Source organism: Lathyrus oleraceus, chromosome 5, assembly GCF_024323335.1.
Source record: "Lathyrus oleraceus cultivar Zhongwan6 chromosome 5, CAAS_Psat_ZW6_1.0, whole genome shotgun sequence".
NCBI lineage: Eukaryota > Viridiplantae > Streptophyta > Magnoliopsida > Fabales > Fabaceae > Lathyrus > Lathyrus oleraceus.
Genome location: NC_066583.1, coordinates 225,797,881 through 225,818,761, shown reverse-complemented (window position 1 = coordinate 225,818,761; position 20,881 = coordinate 225,797,881).

The window sequence follows — 20,881 nt, the reverse complement described above, 5'->3', positions numbered from 1 at the left end:
TAAATTCTTCAAGTGATCCAAATTCCAATCTCACATTGAACATGTAATTCTTGTTCAATTCATCCATCTTAAACCTTGGATATTTTGGTTCATTTTTATTATCAAAAGCATTAGGGTTTTCACACAGAGTGTATCATGGGCATATTTAGTTGGGGCAAAGTGACAAGTTCCAACCGTTTTATTTTCTTAGTGAAATCAAGAAAGTCTGTTTTTACCATTTGGTTTTTAAAAGATTACAAGTCATGTTTATGGCAAAAGATTTGAAGGTGAGAGTGAATGCATTGGGGTTAGAAGAGAAAGATGCTCATGTTACCGGATTTACTGTCATGAACGACAATGTTTTAGTTTTTTCTACGGAACAAAAGATTTATAGTTGTGGTTTGGATGGAGAAACATTTACGATGGTGGAAGAAATAGGCTCACGCCATTGTGGATCCAATCCTTAATTTATGTCCTACTCAAACACTTTTCGTTCGTGTGGGACTAATGTTCAAACAATGCCTTGCTAGAAACAAATGATATATGAAGACAAATTTAGTAAATTATTAGGGTTTTTGAGAAGTTGTAATATCTATATTTAATTTAATATAATTGAAGGCATTTGTTATTAATTTGAATTTATTAAAGTTGATACAAGAGATAATAATTATACAACTTGTGAATGCAAGAGAGTACACAGGTCAAATAAAAAATATTGATATGGGTAAGCATTTCTAAAAGTGAGGAGTGCAATTGGAAGAATATTATCATAACTCCGTAGTTATCTGACTCTGCAAGTGTATGTACATTTATAGTTTGGTCATTATTTCCAATAATCATGTCATCCCCTTCTAGCATAGAAGTTCAACAGAGAATTTATACAAAATAAATAACCGAAAAATAATTATATAGTGCAATATATTTCATGCAGCTATGCTATCGCTCTCCATCAATTTATTTTTATCACTACAACAAATAGTAGCTTAGGAATTTAATTTGCAACCATTTACAATGTATTTTTGTATTCATCTTATAAATATTTGATTCATGTTGTATCTTTTACGGTACTTTTTGGTCTAATTCATTATTTTGATACACCTAGCTTTCTATCTGTTAAATTATTTTTATTCATATATAGCTTAATGATGGATTGACTTTCGCTCTCATAAATCAAATTTTTCATTTTCTCCGAGGGAACTATGAGTTGATCATAGATGTTGGCACGAATAAAATATCTACTTTGCATGATTTCAGACACAACAATACTACTCAACATTAGGTAATCGGTCGAGTATTGTTTAACCACTATTATATTATATTAGTGATATTGATGTATATATATTATTGCAGGGGCTGTTGGAGCTTTATATGGGAGGTGACTAAAATTTGGTAATAAAGTTTTATAGCTCTTTTATTTATTGAATTTCTCTTTGGGGTCACACTACTACAAATAACACTACGCCAAAAACTGGAATAGACAGCGCACCTTAGAGGGCGCTTTCTTAAAGAAGCGCACTCTAAAGTGAAGAGAAAAATAAGGAGGAATAGACAGCGCACTTTAGAGGGCGCTTTTGCAACAAAGCGCCCTCTAAAGTGAAACGAAAAAATAATGAGGAAATGGAGGGACACCAATAGAGGGCGCGTTTATGAAAGCGCCCTCTAAGGGTACCCTTAGAGGGCGCTTTTAAAAAAGCGCTCTCTAAGTCCATGTACATTTCAGTTTATAAGGCGCTTTTGGAAAGCCTTAGAGAGCGCTTTTTTAAATAAGCGCACTCTAAAGTGAAGAGAAAAATAAGGAGGAATAGACAGCGCACTTTAGAGGGCGCTTTTGTAACAAAGTGCCCTCTAAAGTGAAGCGAAAAAATAATGAGGAAATGGAGGGACACCAATAGAGGGCGCGTTTATGAAAGCGCCCTCTAAGGGTACCCTTAGAGGGCGCTTTTAAAAAAGCGCTCTCTAAGTCCATGTACAATTTCCAGTTTATAAGGCGCTTTTGGAAAGCCTTAGAGAGCGCTTTTAGAAGCGCCCTCTTAGGCCCCCTTTAGAGGGCGCTTTTTTGACACAAGCGCCCTCTAAGGTCAAACATTAAAATTATAACATATACTGCATGTCTCTTTATTTTCCCTCTCTATATGCTATTTCGTTTACGTAACTGGGTTTTCTCTCTACTGCGATTACTCTCTACTACGATTACTCTCGTCCTCCGTTCGTTCTCCCTCCCTCACCGTCGTCGTCGCCGTCGCCTGTTTCTGCTGCTGCGTTCACGTTCACTGAGTTATCTGCGTCTACCGTCGCTGTTCACTTTCTTCTCCATCGTTACCGTCACCTTGAAGGTATTTCTCTTCTCCATCGTTACCGTTCACTTTCTTCAGATATTTGATTAGGGCATTTTCTAAACTGAGTTTTACATTTTGTGCATTATGTTGATTAATGTTGTTTAGGGCAAATGAGCACTATATGGTGTTCATGAGCACCTTGTTGTAAGGTTTTTTATTTCTGATTGAAAACTGATGTCATTTGGAGTGTGTTTGAGCTTGTGCTTGGAAGTTTGATGATTATGGATGCAAGTTTGTTCATGTTCCAAACACCATAAGTTTGCATTGGTCTTTTGTATGCAGTAGGTGTGTGTGAGTTTGTATTCAATAATGATGAAAAAAAAAGAGAGTTTAGATTGTTGTAACATGAGAGAAATGGAAGGTATATGAATGTGTTTTTTGTGTAGCTTCACGAATATGGTCATTGTCTTACTTGGGTCTTATTGAATCATTTCTATATTACAGATAAAATGGCTAACCAAGACGATACCCATGACGCGAGTGGATCACGTAACAATGTTGAAAAAGAAATCAAACGAGGATTGACTGTTATGAAGTCAATCATTCGTGCAAGAGACAAGGGTGAAAAATTCGAAGTACATTGGAGTGCTGAAGACCAACTAATTGAGCCTAACGGTTCAATGTTGGCAAGTTACATTGGTTCCCTTGTTCGATAACATATTCCGATTACATGTGATAATTGGAGAAGTCCGGAATTGAAGGTTGACAAAGAAAAAATATGGTCCGAGATACAGGTACTTACCATATATTATTATATGTTTTTTTTGTTGACTATTTGTTGACCATATATTGTTATAATATTACTTATAATAACATACTCCATTTGTATGTTTTTTAGAGATCCTTTTACATCGATGAAAGCCGGCAAAAATATTGTATTCAATTGGCCGGAAAAAGACTCCGAGGATTTCGATCCTTTTTGTCCAACAAATTTCTCAAGGATGAGGAAGGAAACTTTGTTGAAGCAGAATGGCCAATGAAGTATGCGGAGATTATTTCAGCCGAAGAATGGGATAACTTTGTCGCCAAACGAAGAAACGAAAAATTCCATGTAATGTCTATTAATTATGGTATTATACAATTGTTAAGTTACTTGGTTCTAATATGCCTTAAACTTTTTTATCCAGGAAGTAAGCGACAAAAATCGGAAAAGGGCATCAAAACCCGTGTATCCGTACAAAAAAGGGCGTACGGGATATGCACGGTTACAACAAAGAATTGTGAGTATATTCAAATGTTATGAGCTTATACATTGTCACAATATGTTATAATTGATGATCTTATAATCTGATTCAATTTTTTGTAGCGAACCGAGGAGAAAAGTGACGCAACATCTCTTCCGGAGCACGTATTGTGGAAGGCTGCTCGGGTTGGGAAGGATGGGGCTGTCGTTGAAGCGGTTCAAAATGTTTATGACGAATGTGTAAGTATATGAAACATTATTTCTTTAATTATATCGAAAATTTTGTTAGACATATAATTCATTTTTAATCTCCTCTAATAATAATTCAGGAGACTTTATCCCAAACCTTACCTTCAACCGAGGTCCAGGATTGCAGGAGCGTACTTAGTCGAGTACTAAATGTTCCTGAGTATTCCGGTCGTGTGAGGGGTAAGGGTTTTGGTGTGACTCCGTCGTCATTTTATAAAAAACAAAAAACAAAAAATCCTACCAACAAAGAGGTGATGGACACCTTGGCGGAGTTAAGGGCACAAGTACTCGAACTGCAAAAGGAGAATGCAAGGTATAGAGAGGAAAGGTGCGGCTCCGAGGCAAAAGATACTAGTGACCGAGCTAGTATCAATTGTCAACCGAAATTTCCCGAGGTAATTATATATGTTATTATGAAATTAAAATAGCACTTTTTTACTTGACACATATATACGTTAACAATAACATTTATTATTGGTTTAGGGCATTACACCTTGTCAGCTGTATCTATCGTCACCAACTTATCGCATGGTTGGCAAGGGAAAAGTGCACAACACTTCGGGTGAATTACTTCACCATAATCCCCTCCCGGTGGGATATATGAAAGTTTCGGTTGACCTTGTATTAGATACCGACGCGCTTCTACCATTACCTGACGTTGTTTCAGAGACAACGTTGATGCGAGAAGCAGTCGGATCCTTTGTTGGATGGCCGTCAGATCTAATTTTCCCAGATGCCGAGGTATATATGTTCTAAATGATTATGAATATTTAGTATTCACATTTCAATTCAGCTACAATTATGATATTTAATCAATCCTTATTACATGATAATGTTAGACTCCTACAAGACCCACACATAAATATTCTATGAAAATAATGCAAATATATAAAAAAAAAACATTTTCCCTCAATTTTTAACATACACAAAAAGATATGTGGCGTTTGGGTTGTAATATATTTTATTGTTTTTATTTTATTTTAAAAGAAAACCATTTTACCTTAGTTTTGAGTAATATTGAGGTAAAATATAAGTGAGTTTATTCACATTACTAGAAAATAGACTTTTCTTCGCACTAAACTACAGCGGTGTGACTGTTAACCGTGATAATACCTCATTTTTGGACGCATTTTGTTTAATTATATTTACAAAAATACATTTCACTGCGGTCAAAATAATAAACCACGATTATACATTTATGGAGTGACAGGGTTCAAATCTCAACTCCAACAATTTTCTATTTTTTCGTTACAATTAATGTTGTCCTTATAATTATAATATATAAATTAAAATTAAAATACCTATCACCACGATTATTAATGTGAGCCGTTGTGAAAGTCATTACATTTCTCATGGTTTTTTGATAAAACCGTGGTGAAATTGTTTACTCATATATAATATAAACGAATTAGCTCTTCCTTCTTGACAGTATCGCCGTATCTATCACAGCAAAATCCTAATACACATTTTCCCGCTTCTTCTTCGTCATTAGCTGTAGCTTCATACATAAATGTTTTCTTCTTCTTCCTCGTTCTTTTTTTCTTGTATGTTGTTTTCATGTTTCACATGATTTTCTTCATGTTTGAGAGTTTATGGTTTTTTGTTGTTGTATGTTGTTGTTGTTGTTTTATGTTTTTATATGTTGTCGTTTTCTTGTCTCGATTTCAGATCTTTCTATCAATATTAATAGTGGGAGCAAGATTCAGGTTACAAAGGAGGTTATTGATATGGTGGAGTTATGGTTTAACAAGGCCAAGGAAGTTGAATCTGTTATGGATCACATTACAGTTGTTGAACCGTCTGATGGAACAAGTTATAAGAAGATTTTTTTCAAGAATCTTAACATTGAAAAGATGAAGAAGGTAAAAGCTATATTGAATGACCTAATGAATCTAGATGTAACAGATTATGAATCAGATGAAGACCTTGAGAACTAAGAAGACCTTGAGACCTCCACGAATTCAACTAAGTATGAAGATGAAAGACCTTTGTTATGTTTTACATGATATTTTATTGGCTATTGTTGTTGTTGTTGTTGTTGCTGCTTGTCATGTTAACAATGTAGTGTTGGTTGTTGAAGGTTATTATGTTACAATGTTAATACTAGTTATGTTGTGGTTGTTGTTGCTTGTTATGTTACAGTGTACTGATATTTGGGTTAACAATATACTGATTGTTGTTGTTTCTTGTTATGTTACAATGTTAATTCTAGTTTATATTTTTAATACAGATTAACAATCTGAAAGTTGTTTATATTTTAAAATTTGGTTCAAGAGAACTCATATTATCGATGTAGTTTATAAATGGTTTGTTTTTCTATGGAGAAACACGGCAAGAAGTAAGAAACAATTTTGGAAGTTTCATTCTCCTTGTACTTTTTCTTCATGGCAACACAAAGTAGATCAACTTCATATCATTCCACAAATCTTTTCAATAAAAGGTATGTTATTGTCGTTTTGTTGATGTATGTTATTGTTGAGTTTATTATAGGGTATATAGATTGTTTGTTTCACTCACCCTTCATTGAACATGCATTCATTTAAAGTGATTTAGAAAATAATAATTCAAAAATTAAGTTATATTTGAAATGTAACTTAGATCAAACATGTTTTTCGAATTGCATTCATCTCGTAATTCATATATATCGATCTTTAACACATAGACCTTGGTTTATTGCCCCAGATTCTTCAAAGCAACGATTCGTTATCTAATTAATTTATATTACAAAACATCAAATTTATTGAAAAATTGGATCATCTTCATCGCTGTCATCATAATAATATTCATAATTGATTAAAATGATAATGATGATAGCGTTGATGATGATCCTAAATTAGTCAACATATCGATGCTTTGTAAAATAAAATAGGAATGAACCGTTGCTTTGAAGAAATTGGGACATTGAATCAAATAATAAATATGTTTTTTTTTCTATTTATTAAAACGAATTTCACAACGGTCATAGGTACCAACCGTGATGAAAAGTGGCGTATGATCATGCTTTCGAATCTTAGCACCTAAAATTTTGTTTTTCATTTATTTTTATATCAGTTTTCACCACGGTTGGAACTCCCAACTGTGGTGAAAAGTGGCGCCTGATCATGAGTTCGAATCCTAGCACCTGAAGTTTTGTTTTTATTTATTTATTAAAAGACATATAACAACGATTGTTTAAAGTAACTATTATAATATGTTGAAACATACAACAACAGTTGTTTAAAGTACCCGTTGTGATAGGTTAGAATCTACAGTTTTGTTTTAATTTATTTTTAAGCTACTTTTCACCGCGGTTGAAACTTCCAACCGTGGTGAAAAGCCACTCAGGGTCATGGGGAAATATAAACCTGTTTATTGAGTTTCTTCACCATTCTTAAACAAATATTTGTCGTCTATTTAGTAAGTATCAACGCTCAAGACACTACCATTAGTGATTCCCGTGAAACCTAAAACTTAGATGAACTTCTAACTTAGACGAACTTCATCTTCTACATCCAAACATCTTCTTCCATTTACGAAACTCTATTTCTTCACTAAACCAAGCTTGAAAACATGATTTATTCAATAAATAAAACTCGAAAACATCATTTCTTTCATTAACAAATTTCATAACTCCATCACCTCTTCTCCAACTTGAATGAGACAAAGAAAACATGGATTCAAGTTAGCAATGTTAGTTGTTGTTGTTCTTGTTATTGTTCTTGCTGTGATTCTTGTTGTTTTTTTGTTGTTGTTGTTCTTTTTGTTGTTGTTGGGAAAGGTCACCGCCCACTCAGTCATTGATGGACCGTTGAATCCCTATTTTTAAGGCAGCACGAATTAGTTACTGACCCTGACTTCTCTCTGCCCCAAAAACGTCTCATCTCACATTTCTCATGACTGGGCGATAGGAGAGCATTAGGGCGAGACAGTACCTCCATGAGGGAGACATATGGTCGTCACCCTCCCTAAGGGCGGCATAGCTCCCGCCCTCACCATATCTTTTAAAAATATAACACAATATATATATATATATATATATATATATATATATATATATATATATATATATATATATATATATATAACTTAATAATCTCAAATGTTGAAAAACTTATTTGGAAACTATATTATATGTTTTGTTGGAGACATAACCTTCATCATCGAATATAAGCACCTTTAATTAAGTACGTGAAGTAAAAACATATAATTGGTCGTGTGAAAATATAGATTCTGGAAGATATATACCAACATTTATAAGACATTGGCCTTGACACTTATCTATACTGATTGCAAATGAGACAACAATCCGAAATTGTTTACATTGAAATACTGTATAAAATTTTAGGGTCAAATGGATCGAAAAACAATTTTGGGATTTAACCCTTTTATCCGATACTAATTTGTGATATGACATTTTCCTAAAACATATAATTTTTTATTTGTGTAATTATAATCCAACTATCATTACATAAACCTCTTTGTTGATCAATATTTCTCAAAAACATTCCCTCTAGGAATTTATCTTATATACTATGTTCTAATTAATGTACTTTCTCCGTCCTAAAATAAGTGTCATACTTGACACTTTTACACGTATTAAGAAAATGTAATAAATGAAAGAGAAAATAATGATTTTATCAAATTATCCTTATTAGCTATTGGTGTATTCGAATTAACATTAATGTAAAATTAGAAAATAATAAATTAAGAGTATTAATTAGATTGTACAATTAGAAGATAAAAATTAAATTTGCTAAATGACAAATATTTTGGAATAAATAATTTTTTTAAATACGACATTTATTTTGGAACGCATGAAGTAATTTATATTAGTTTAACATAATTGATATTGTATTATTTTAAAAAAAATGGCACTTTACTTAAATAAAATATCTAATCAATTTCTCAAATATCCTTCACACATTTTTGGTTTAACGACAAAAGAGAGAAAAATAATTACTTAGAGGAGAGATAATCTACTCGGATAAATTGTTACATATTCTAAAAGAGATTAATTGTTATGTACTGTCAGTGTAAAAAAATTTACACTGTCAATATATCACAATCATCCGTTTGTGTTACTTTACATGTGATTATAATAAAAGTCAAACTCATTTAACAAATCAATGGTTGTAATTAATTGATAGTGTAAAACATCTTTACACTGCCAGTGCATTTCAATTAAATCCATTCTAAAATATATGTATATTTACATAAATGAGACATTGCCTCTGGTAATTATATGGGAAAAAGATTATGGTCACATGATTTTTTTATATTAATTGTTGGTCTAGTATCAACATGAACTTGTTGCCTCAATCCTCTATGATTTTTGTATCATCTCTTAAAAAAAATTAAAATTGTTCATCAAAATATGATTGTTTTCCATAATAAAAAAACTGAGAAATTGTTAAACTAAAGATAATTTAAAGAATGCTTAAACAATCAATTGGTCCCTGTAAGTTGTCGTGTTTTTTTATTTGGTCCCTGGATCTTTTTTGTTTGGATTGCATCCTGATATGTTCCAATCTTGTTGTTTTAAGTCCCTGACATTAAACTGGTGTTAAAAAAATACTTATGTGTCTAACGGAGCTAAGCTGGATTTATGTTTTTAATTTTATGTTAATTCTCAATAATATCACGTGGAATATATATTGGATAATATATAGAAGGAGGGAGCAAAATAGAAGTTACAAATATTGTATCTTCTTCTTCCCTTCTTGTAGTCCATTATGTGTTGTTTTCTTTTTCATCTTCACATTAACCCATGGCTACATCCTCCGTTGGTAACATAACCTCGTCTCAAATCCCGGTATGTGATTGCAATAGATCTATGAAGATGTTCGTTTCAAATTCAGCTCAAAAACCTAAAAGGAGATATTAGAAATTTCAAAATTCAGGAGTTACGTCTAGTTGCAAGCTGTTCAGATGGGATGATGAACTTGAATGTAACATATCTATTGAATTCATACATTCAAGTGGTTGCAATTCCTCAGAGGTTGTGAATAATTAAGGTTGTATTATTAAAGTCATTGAGGCTAGGAGAAAAGAAAAGATGAAGATGAAGTTGGAAAACGAAAGGAAAAAAAGTCAATTTGTATAAGATGTTGTTGATTTTGTCTAGGTGTTTGTTCATTGTCTGCAATAAATGGTTGTGATTATAGTGAATTGTGTCTGTAACTCTTTATTAATGAATGCAGTTTTGAATATATGACAATTTTCATCGCTATATGTTTATGAGTTTTTTGATTTTAGTCCCTTTAATTATTTGTGTTTTTGATAGTTGTCCCTGTATGTTTTTGTGGTTTTCATAGTCGTCCCTAGCTATTTAATATATTTCATCCATGTTTATGAATGACCTATAATGCATTTGAATATTGTCAACAGGAAAAAAAGTTTGCACAAACTGATAATGTATTATATATATTCTTAAAGGTCTTTGCCAAATTAAATAAAGTCAGAATCTAAGAAATACATAAAGCCACAATGGCATAACTGTCTTGAAATATAGGTATTAAAATACATGATAAAATAGAAACACGTCTTGGCCATAAAGGTCTTAAAATGAATCATAAAACATAAATATATCTTGGCCATAAACGTCTCAAAATACATGATAAATACATACATCACAATACATCGTAAAGGTTTCAATAAAAATATCATAACAGAGAAAATATGTCTTGGCTATCACCTCCTTATTCTATAACTTCTTCTCAGTTTTGGACTAAGTGCCTCAGCAACAGATTCAGTAATTGGAATAGCTGGTGCAAACAAAATATAATTAGTTTGAGACTTAGTTATAATAGGTTCAGTTGTTTGAGCATTGAGAACAAGTGTGCTTTGGCCAATAGGATTAGGTGCATTTTGAGTACTTGGGATGTAACATCATTGATATTTGGCTGAGGTTGTGTTGCCTAGAGATTGCTGTAAGATTTGTTGCAAGCATTTCAAATTAAGGATCATCATCAAAGTGAGATTCCATTTCTTGTGGATTTTCTTGAGCAACATCAGTGTTACAAGCTTTTTTTTTTGGTTTTTTCTGCACATGACATAAACATCTCTCTCTCATTCAATACTGACCATGCAGTAATGGTTTCTTTAAATTCTTCAAGTGATCCAAATTACAATCCCACCTGGAACTTGTAATTCTTGTTCAACTCATCCATCTTAAACATTGAATACTTTGGTTCATTTTCATTATCAAAAGCATTAGGGTCACTGCTAGCAAGCTCATCACTGCAACAGTTAGTTTCTATTTCATGGTCTACACCACAAGATTATGTTATCAACATCAAACGTTAGTTTTCTTGGAGTATCCTTGTGTTTCCTAACCATACTTTTTGACCGCCCTCTTTTACCATCAATCTTGCCTTGTTCATTAAAACCATCACCCAACCTAAGAATCCTTTCATCCTCACTATCATCAAATGATAAATTATAACCCTCAAAGTCACTACCATCATCATTCCAAGTTCATCTTTAGTTTTGATGATATTGTAATGATTATTTTATTGTTTAACATTTTTTTATTTGTGTAAAAAAATTAAATAGACTTATGGAAATTTATCATCGAAAAAAGTAAGAAAGTTCTACAACACAATCCTTTAGGCTTAAGATGAACTTGGAATATATAACCTGACACAATAATCATGAATCATCTACAAATATATGAAACTTGGCCATTAGTTGTGACTTCGTATAAATATTTGCATTTTTTAAGAACTACTAAATTAATGAAAATATAAGAAAGATTATAGTTACTCGTATTTGTTCACTAGTTTTGACATATGAGAAAGATTCGATCCACTTGAATTTGAATTTCACTAATTCAACTAACCATTTATTAACTTTAATTTGGCCTTTTTGAGTAACAAGTTAAAGTAATTTTAGGTGCAAACATAATAATAATAATTATAATAATAATAATAATAATAATAATAATAATAATAATAATAATAAAAATAATAATAATAATAATAATAATAATAATAATAATAATAATAATAATAATAATAAGGATGGTAAATTATGATTTTGATTTTGATTTTCTTAAAAAGTACTTCCAAATTTAGAATTTAGTATTTAAATTTTTTTGGTAAATATAAAACTAAGGAGTGAATGATAATTTCAAAAGTAACAAATGTTTTAGAGTAATTGTATATTACAGTAGACATAAATAAAATATAAATATAAATAAATTGATATTGAAAATTTAGATTGTCAAGAACTCAAATTTAGCAATATTTTAAGGGCATTTTATTTGGCTTTATAATTTTAATTATTTAAATTTTATGGTTTTTGCTTTATGCATTTAATATACATTTAAGAGTGTTTTCATAAAAATAGCTCACATCTCTGTCTGGACTAGAAACTATAAATTTAAATTTAGCTTCACATGTTGAAAAGTATTAAAAAATTTGAAGAAGAATTTTAACATCAATTGTATTTTAAATTTTAATCAAACATAGAGGATATCTAGTTGATAAAAAAATGTATATAACCTAGTACAAATAGAAGTTAATAATGAAGAAATATTTAATCAACTAGTAAGGTAAGTCTTCAGCCAACAATAAATTTTATATTTCTACTTTGATTACCTTTTTTGTATTTACAGTTAGTATATACATTTCTTTTCATGATGATTGCAAATAATCTTATAAAAAAAGATACGTGTTAATTGAATGTAAATATAGAAAAATTACATTATTAACATCTAAATTTAATTCCTATTATTATATTGACCTAATTACAACATGGCGGAATACGAAGCCCGCGTCATGGGTCTAGAAGAAGCCATTGACCTTAGAATAAAAAATCTCGATGTTTATGGAGACTCAGCTCTAGTTGTCAATCAAATTAAAGGAGAATGGGAAACTCGTCAACCCGACCTAATCCCATACAAAGACTATGTAAGGAGGTTATCTACTTTCTTTAACAAGATTGAATTTCATCACATCCCTCGTAAGGAAAATCAAATGGCAGATGCCTTGGCAACTTTGGCTTCCATGATCATTGTGAATCATTGGAATGATATGCCTAAGATTTATGTTATGCATCTTGATAGACCCGCTCATGTATTTGCAATGGAAGAAGTCTCTGATTATAAGCCATGGTACCGCGACATCAAGTGTTATCTCCAGAGTCAAGAATACCCACCTGTGGCATCAAACAAAGATAAGAAGACCTTGAGAAGACTGGATAGTAACTTCTTTATAAATGAAGACGTGTTATACAAGAAAAACTTTGACATGGTTCTGCTCAGATGCGTGGATAGACATGAAGCAGGCATGTTGATGCAAGAAGTTCACGAAGGTTCTTTTGGTACTCATTCTAACAGACATGCAATGGCTACAAAAATGTTAAGAGCGGGTTACTATTGGCTGACAATGGAAGTTGACTGTTGCAAGTATGTGAAGAAGTGTCACAAATGCCAGATTTATTCTGACAAGATACATGTACCTCCGACTCTTCTCAACGTTCTCTCCTCTCCATGGCCTTTCTCTTTGTGGGGCATCGACATGATTGGTATGATTGAGCCCAAAGCTTCCAACAAATATCATTTTATTTTGGTGGCTATTGATTATTTCACAAAGTGGGTTGAAGCGCCTCATACGCCAATGTGACCAAGCAGGTGGTAGTCAGATTTATCAAGAATCAACTTATTTGCCGTTATGGTGTGCCAAGTAGAACCATCACTGATAATGGTTCAAACCTTAATAATAAAATGATGAAGGAAATTGTGAAGAGTTCAAGATTGAACATCATAATTCCTCTCCCTACATACCTAAGATGAACGGTGTTGTTCAAGTTGCCAACAAGATCATCAAGAAGATCATTCATAAGATGGTAGTGACTTATAAGGACTGACATGAGATGCTCCCTTTTGCTCTGTATTGATATCGTACATCCGTCCGCACTTCAACAGGGGCAACCCCCTTTTCTCTTGTCTATGACATGAAAGCAATGCTCCCAATAGAAGTAGAGATCCCGTCAATGCGTGTCTTGATGGAAGCTAAGTTATCCGAAGCTGAATGGTGTCAAAGCAGGTATGACCAACTGAATTTGATTGAAGAAAAGAGGATGACGACTTTATGTAGCGGCCAATTATATCAGCAAAGAATGAAGAAAGCATTCGACAAGAAGGTTCGACCTCGCGTATTCAGAGAAGGTGACCTTGTGCTTAAAAATATTCAATCTTTCATATCATATTCTAGGGGCAAGTGGACTCCTAATTATGATGGCCCATATGTTGTCAAGAAAGCCTTCTTCGTGGGGGCCTTACTTCTTACAAATATGGATGGTGAGGAGCTCCCACGTCCTGTGAATACTAACACAGTCAAGAAACACTCCGCCTAGAAAAATAAAAGAACAACTCGCTAAGTCAAAAACCCGAAAAGACAGCTTAGGAAAAAATGAGCGTTTGATACACTGAAAACCCGAAAGGGAAGTCCAGGACAAAAATTAGGGACATAAACAAAAAATGATATCCTGGTAGATTGAAAACCTGAAAAGGCAATCTAGGCAAAAACAAAGGATTATGGCAAGTAACTACATCAGATCAGATTGGGTCCCTTGAAGCCATGCCTGCCTGTCAAAGCTCTCAACTGGCTCTTATTAGAAGCCCAAATACATCTGGAATTCAAATTTGTTAGGGAGAATAGTTTCATTGTATTTTAATGTAGCCTTTTCCCATATTACCATTTTTCTAACTTATTAAAAATCCATGGGATCACGCCATTTACGGAACACCATTCTATCAATAAAATTCGAGACTTATCCATTTGTTGGTAATCCTTATTTTATTTCTGCTCCGCAAAAAATATCATTTTTACTTTGATAACGATTCTTGAAACAAATATTTGAAAAAATTGTTTTCTTTTGATTTGTGAATGCAAAAAAGAACGTCCACAGTTAAATCCCCAAGCGCGCGGGTAAGCTATGAAGTGTTGGATGTTGGAACTCCATGTTCCCCAACAAAGTGCTAAAACTGTATTTTCTATCAAGCTTTAAAATAAACAATCAAGCTTTTTCAACGATCTTAATTATCCCCGATGGAAGCTGTAAATTTTGATGATGTCCCCGGAAGAATCATTTTGAAGGTTTTTCTGACCAATCTACACTCATCCTTGGTAGAGTCTACATGTTTTTTGATTTCCTAAGTGAAGTCTTCTTCTCCAGAGAAATTGGAACCCTGCAACAAGATCTTTTCTCCATCAAAGATTCACATTTCCTCCCCAGACGAAGCATCTTCCTCTCCCCGGAGAGAATTGGACCTCGTGATGAGACTTTTCTCCTTTGGTGACCTTTAACTCATCTCTAGTGATGTTTTCCACCTTCATGAGACTAGCCAAACTCTTGTTGAGCTATGAAACATATTATGTCCCCAACGTGTCTGTTTTTGTCAGCATAAACATAACGTGCATACATGCATATGCACATACATGCATATATATGATGAATAACCAAATTCACATCCATTTTGCATTCCTTGATGAAATTTGCCTCAATTTCTTTGACTATGTTCATCCTTGGGTGTTATGTTTGCTTCCCCATAGGAGTCGTCAACCTTAAGGAGAGAGTTTATATCCTTTCTAATTCCCCACTGAGTTTATTCCTCGTGGAAGATGGTTGCTTTAGTTGTCCTTTTCCATCTTTGGATAGGATAAAATCCCAATTGAGCTCCATTCTCCATTGGGAGAGTCTTGCTTGATTGTTTTCTCTCCAGTTGTTCCTGGAGTGAGCCAAATATTTGTAAGTTAATGGTGAATCTCTCTAGGTTCTTAAACCTAGATCGAGAGTGCATTTATTTTGCACTGTTTCCCTAGGAGAATCATCTTTATTATCTCCAGTAAAGACATATCCTTTTCCCCAGTATGGACACAAGTGGTTATCTCTTTTGAGAAGCTTGTTTATCCCGAAGGAATTATCAACATAGAAGTTTTCTTCCATCAGATGGTTTTCTCTCCAGAGAAGTTTGATGAAGACTTCCAACAGGTAGTTGTCTCTTTATTTGAGAAGCCTGTTTCATGATCTCTGATCCCTAATAAGTAGTTGTCTTTTCCCGAGAAACTTATTCTATTTCTGGATGCCCACTTTGGATAGCAGATGGAAATCTCTTTTTGAGAAGTTTATTTATCCCCAAAGAAGTTATCAACATATCAAACGTTCTTTCCAACAAATGGTCATCCCCCAAGAAAATTTCGTCAGAGAAGTTTATTGAAGACTACTACAAGCACCTTTCTTTTATCACAGGACTTTATATCCCCGGTGAGGTGTTCCGTTACAAGAACTTATATCACCAGTGAGGTGTTAATCACAACCAATGGTACTTTTCCCTGTAAATCACAGTGGAAGTCTGTTGAAGATCCTTACGGTGATTTTCTCTTTATTTGAGAATTCTAGTTTTTTATAAGATTAACTGACCCGCATCCTTCGAAGATCCTCGGTGAAGTTACTTCTCTTTCCCTAACAAGTGGTCACCTTTTTAGGAGCTTGTTCATTGATCCTTTCCGAGAGAAAAACTTGTTTAAAGAAGAAACCAAGGCCGTTCGCTGACTTATGACCCGAATTGTGGATAAGTTTATTTTGCCTTTTCTAAGTGGAATACTTAAGTAAAGAAGAAGCTGGATTATGTTTTGATCATGTAAGCTTATTTGGACTCGTTATTTGAACATGCGGTCATCTCTACCTTTGAGAAACCTGTTGCGAAATCCATAACTCGTCATTTGAACAGGCGGTCATCTCTACCTTTGAGAAACCCGTTGCGAAGATATTTCCTCAGTGAAGCGTACTTTTGTTTGGACTCGTTATTTGAACAGGCGGTCATCTATACCTTTGAGAAACCTATTTCGATCCAATATATTTATAATAAGATGATTACCTTTGCTTAGGCTACCACATGTTTGGTAGTAGGTAATATACCTCCCTTCTTGAGCTACCCTATTGTTTAAGTTTCCCCATGATTGGTAGTCGGTAGTCTCATTCCCTAGTAGGGTTGAGAATCTCATCCCCTCGAAGAAATCACCCCTTTCTCAATTGAAGTCATGATCCTTTGGAATGATCTATTCCCTAGGAAGCCCTGATCCATTGGAATTTGCAAATCTTCTTCCTTAGTTGAAGTTATAATCTTTTCCTTAGTGGAATTTCCTTTTGTCTGTCCCCATAGTGTTGTTCCTTTATCCCTATGTGTTTTCTCAACTAATATTACTCCCTTGTGACATTGCTTATCACAAAATTCTAGAGTCCCGCATGCATATCATATCATAAACACTTGGTGGCCTCTTAGGGCCAAAAATTGTGCATGTTTGTATTTAAGTCTCTCCAATCACGTCGAGATGAAAATTCCAATATTCATATCTCTGGATTGAAGAAACTTAAATAGGGGTATCTGTCATACCCTAATATTCAATCCTAACATGCCATCATTATTTGTATCATTTTCATGACATCTAGCATCTTTGCATTACTAACCTATTGAAAATACAAAAAGATTTTCTACTTTGTTTGTCTTAAGCTAGGATTTTACACCAAGAGCTTTCAAAGATTGATCAATCAAGACTTGGCATGAGTTTCAACATTTAAACCTCCTCATCCTTTCTAAGTGATCAAGTGACTTCCATCAACAAGAATCAATTTCAAGATCATTCTATCTCATATTCATCAAGGCCAGAGTTCATTTGATACCCTAAACTAGGGTTTTGACCCAAAGTCAAATGGTTGACTTTTTATCCATGACATGATCCCAAAGCTTGAAGTATGGTTCAAATACTTCAAATAGATCATAAGTAATCCATTCACATCATCGAATGTACCCAAGAGATCCCATTCATTAAAGATTGCAAGAATTTGATCCATTTGATACAAAGTCAACTAAGGCAAAGTCAAACTTTGACTTTTGACATTTTTGGTCAACCATGGACTTCTCAACCCAAGGATCATTAAAATATGGTTTATGGATGCATTTGATCAAGAGAAAACAATAAATTGGAGGTTACTTGCAAAAAGGGCAAGATCTGGTTTTGTAAATTTTTCAAAGTGATGAAAAAATACATGTTCAAGTACCCATCTTTCCAAGGCCATAACTTGTGATCCAGGTCACCATTTTCTTTGATCCAATGATAATATTAAAGGTATTACTTCATAATTCAACTTTGTCCTTGATGATTGATTCCCAAAAAATGCAAGGATTTCAAGTTATGAAGCCATGAAGTTGGTACCATAAAATTGAAACACTTAGAAACAGTTTCAACCAAATCTGCCTTCAAAAAGTGGCTTACTTGATCATCATTTTTAACCATGATCCATATTGATTAAAGGAACACTCCCAACATCAAAGTTGTAGAGGATGGTCTTAGATTTCCAAAAATTCCAAGAGCATGAAATTATCATATTTGATTTAGAGGAGTTTCGAAGAGACGAAGTTGACTCTCCAAATCTAAAATTTGGGTTATTTTCATGATAAGTTCATCATGCAACCTTGAGTTAAAGCTATATAATCTTAATTTGCAGACTATCTTGCTTCTAAATCTCACCTTAATCATAAGATTACACAAACCCTTGGTGCATTATACAAGGGATTGAGCCATTGACCAAGTCTTAATGCCATTTTTGGAAGGTTTTGCAAAAAGCTTCATATCCATTTTGATAAAGGCCAACTTTTCCAACCACTCTTGCATTGAGCTTCCAACTTGTTTCTTCTGATCACACTTAACCTCTAAACTAGAAATCAACATCCTAAACCTCAAGAAAAGTACCTCTAAACTCCTCCTTTCACTCCACCTTTTCATCATGATCCATTATGCATTTTTGTGCAAAATGAAACCAAGTCACCAAACTAGCATTCCAATTGAACCAAGATTGGTTTCTGCAAGTTACATGAACCATATGGAGCCTCTATAAATAGAGAGATAAGCCTCATAACTCAACACACCAGAATTGGCACAAAAACTCCATTGTATCAAATTCTCCAAACCTCAAACTTCCAAATTCCATTGGGCTTGTGTTTTCTCTAAACCAACACTTCGAACAACTTCTAAACATCCATTAGAAGGTGTCTAAACACTTGAACAACTTTTATAACAGGCCTACCATCATCTTCTAAATCACATTTTCATAGCTTGCAACTTGATTTAGAAAGGAAAAACCACGCACTCTCAACTAAATCCAGGCATTTAAACACCTTCCTTGAGGTGTAAGGAAGTTGTTCAGATCATAAAATCACATATGGAACACCCCTATTTGAAAACACGATTTTCATTTTTGAGGTATGTATTCATTTATGAAATTTATGATTTAAGGCACCATTTTGCATCATTCTTTTTATCATTTCACTTGCCAAGATGTGAGGAACAAAACCCCCATGACAATTGGTCTTAATAGGTGATGCTTCGAATTTATTTTTAAATTCAATTTTTAGGGTTCATATGCATTTTTTATTTATTTCTGGAGATTTATGAAAAATAAATGAAATTGGTTAATACCATTAGATTCCTTGCGAAATTTTAAGTAATTTTGGTCTTTACAACTTTTGATTTCGTTAAGAATTGAGAGAGTTGGAGTTTTGAGAAGTTGTGAAAATGGTGGAAATAATGGATTACGGGATGAATGAGGAAGATGAAGTTTAGAGCCATTTTTAAATTTTAAAAGTGACTTTAATATATATTTTAATTGATGTAACTTAATATATGAATTGACATTGCGCACCAGTGGTAAAACACTGGTTTGTTAAGAATCTTGATGTGGTTTCAAACCTGGTTAGTGTAATGTTTATTTTTTTTCTCACTTGTTAAATGTTCTTTTTTATTCATAACTTCAAATATCCATAACTTCATAATCCCTTAGCATTTTTGACCCATTCTTTTTGCCATGTGTTCATGAGAATGTCTATTTTATGATGACATAAAAAAATCCCAAAAATGTTATTTATTTCACCACTTTTGATTGGATGGAAAACATGTGCTTTAAGTGTTTTTTTTAGGCTCCTAATTAATTCTTTTGGCTTATGTCTTGTTTGTTCTTGATGTTGAAAGCTTGTATGATTAAAGCGCACTCTTTTAAATGTTGATTGTTATACTTAACATGTTTGAACTAGATTATCTTCATACAATGTATCAATTGATTCACCTTGAAAACATTTTTGAATGAATGGTTAGGAGGTGATTAAGTTTACCACTTAAGCTTGGTCTTATCATGAACTTTGATTTACGTTTAATTTTTATTTTGTGAAGACTTATAATGTGATGCATGTTTGACCTAAATTAATTCATGTTGTGTTTACCATGTACCAATGAATTCTTTTACCATGTCAAATATGATTTTGTCGTCGCCATCAATGTGTTGTGTCTTGTGATATTATGTGAAACTTCGTCATGTCTTGTTTATGTTTATCTCAATGCCTAAAAACCATGATAAATATTGTAATTCACACCTCACTCACCTTGCTATTACCATTGTATTTATCCATATTTTGTGCCTTAATGTTAATGCATGTTCAACCTTGTTATTATTTATATCCAAGGGAAATGAATCATGACATTTTTGTCATTTAGCATGTGTGTGTTCATCTGTATTCTATACAACTTTACTTCCCCTTAATCCAAAAGTTTTAGATACAATCTTAGGTTCCCCTGAATGTAAAACTTAGGATTCTCTCTCTCTCTCTCTCTCTCTCTCTCTCTCCCCCCTCCCCTTCTTATAACCACTTTCATAATAAACTTTGACTTAGGTCATTGTTTTCCCTTTTATTTCTTAATTAAATGATTCAAAACACTTAAGCATATTCAAAGATCTTTTCATAAGAACTAAAAAACATAAACTTAATTCAAACCCTTTTGCCACTTTGGCTTTTCCATGTTTAAAACCTTTTCATAAAAGGATTAGACATGAGTCAAACCTAGTTGAGATTTAAATCTCCTATCCCATAACATTGTTGAGATTGATATTGATTTTTTTTCCATTTGGAAGAGGTATGTAGCATACTTGTTGATTTTATATCCAAGTGAGAGCCCTTCTTTCAATTTGATGCAAAGATCTATCTTCCACATGTTTTTGGTGGTTTAAAAGTGAGTTTTCTCCTTAAGATGACAATTTGTATCTTTCTTATAAAATCAACCCCAACAAACCCCTTCTTACTTTTGAACCCGAACTACGAGGT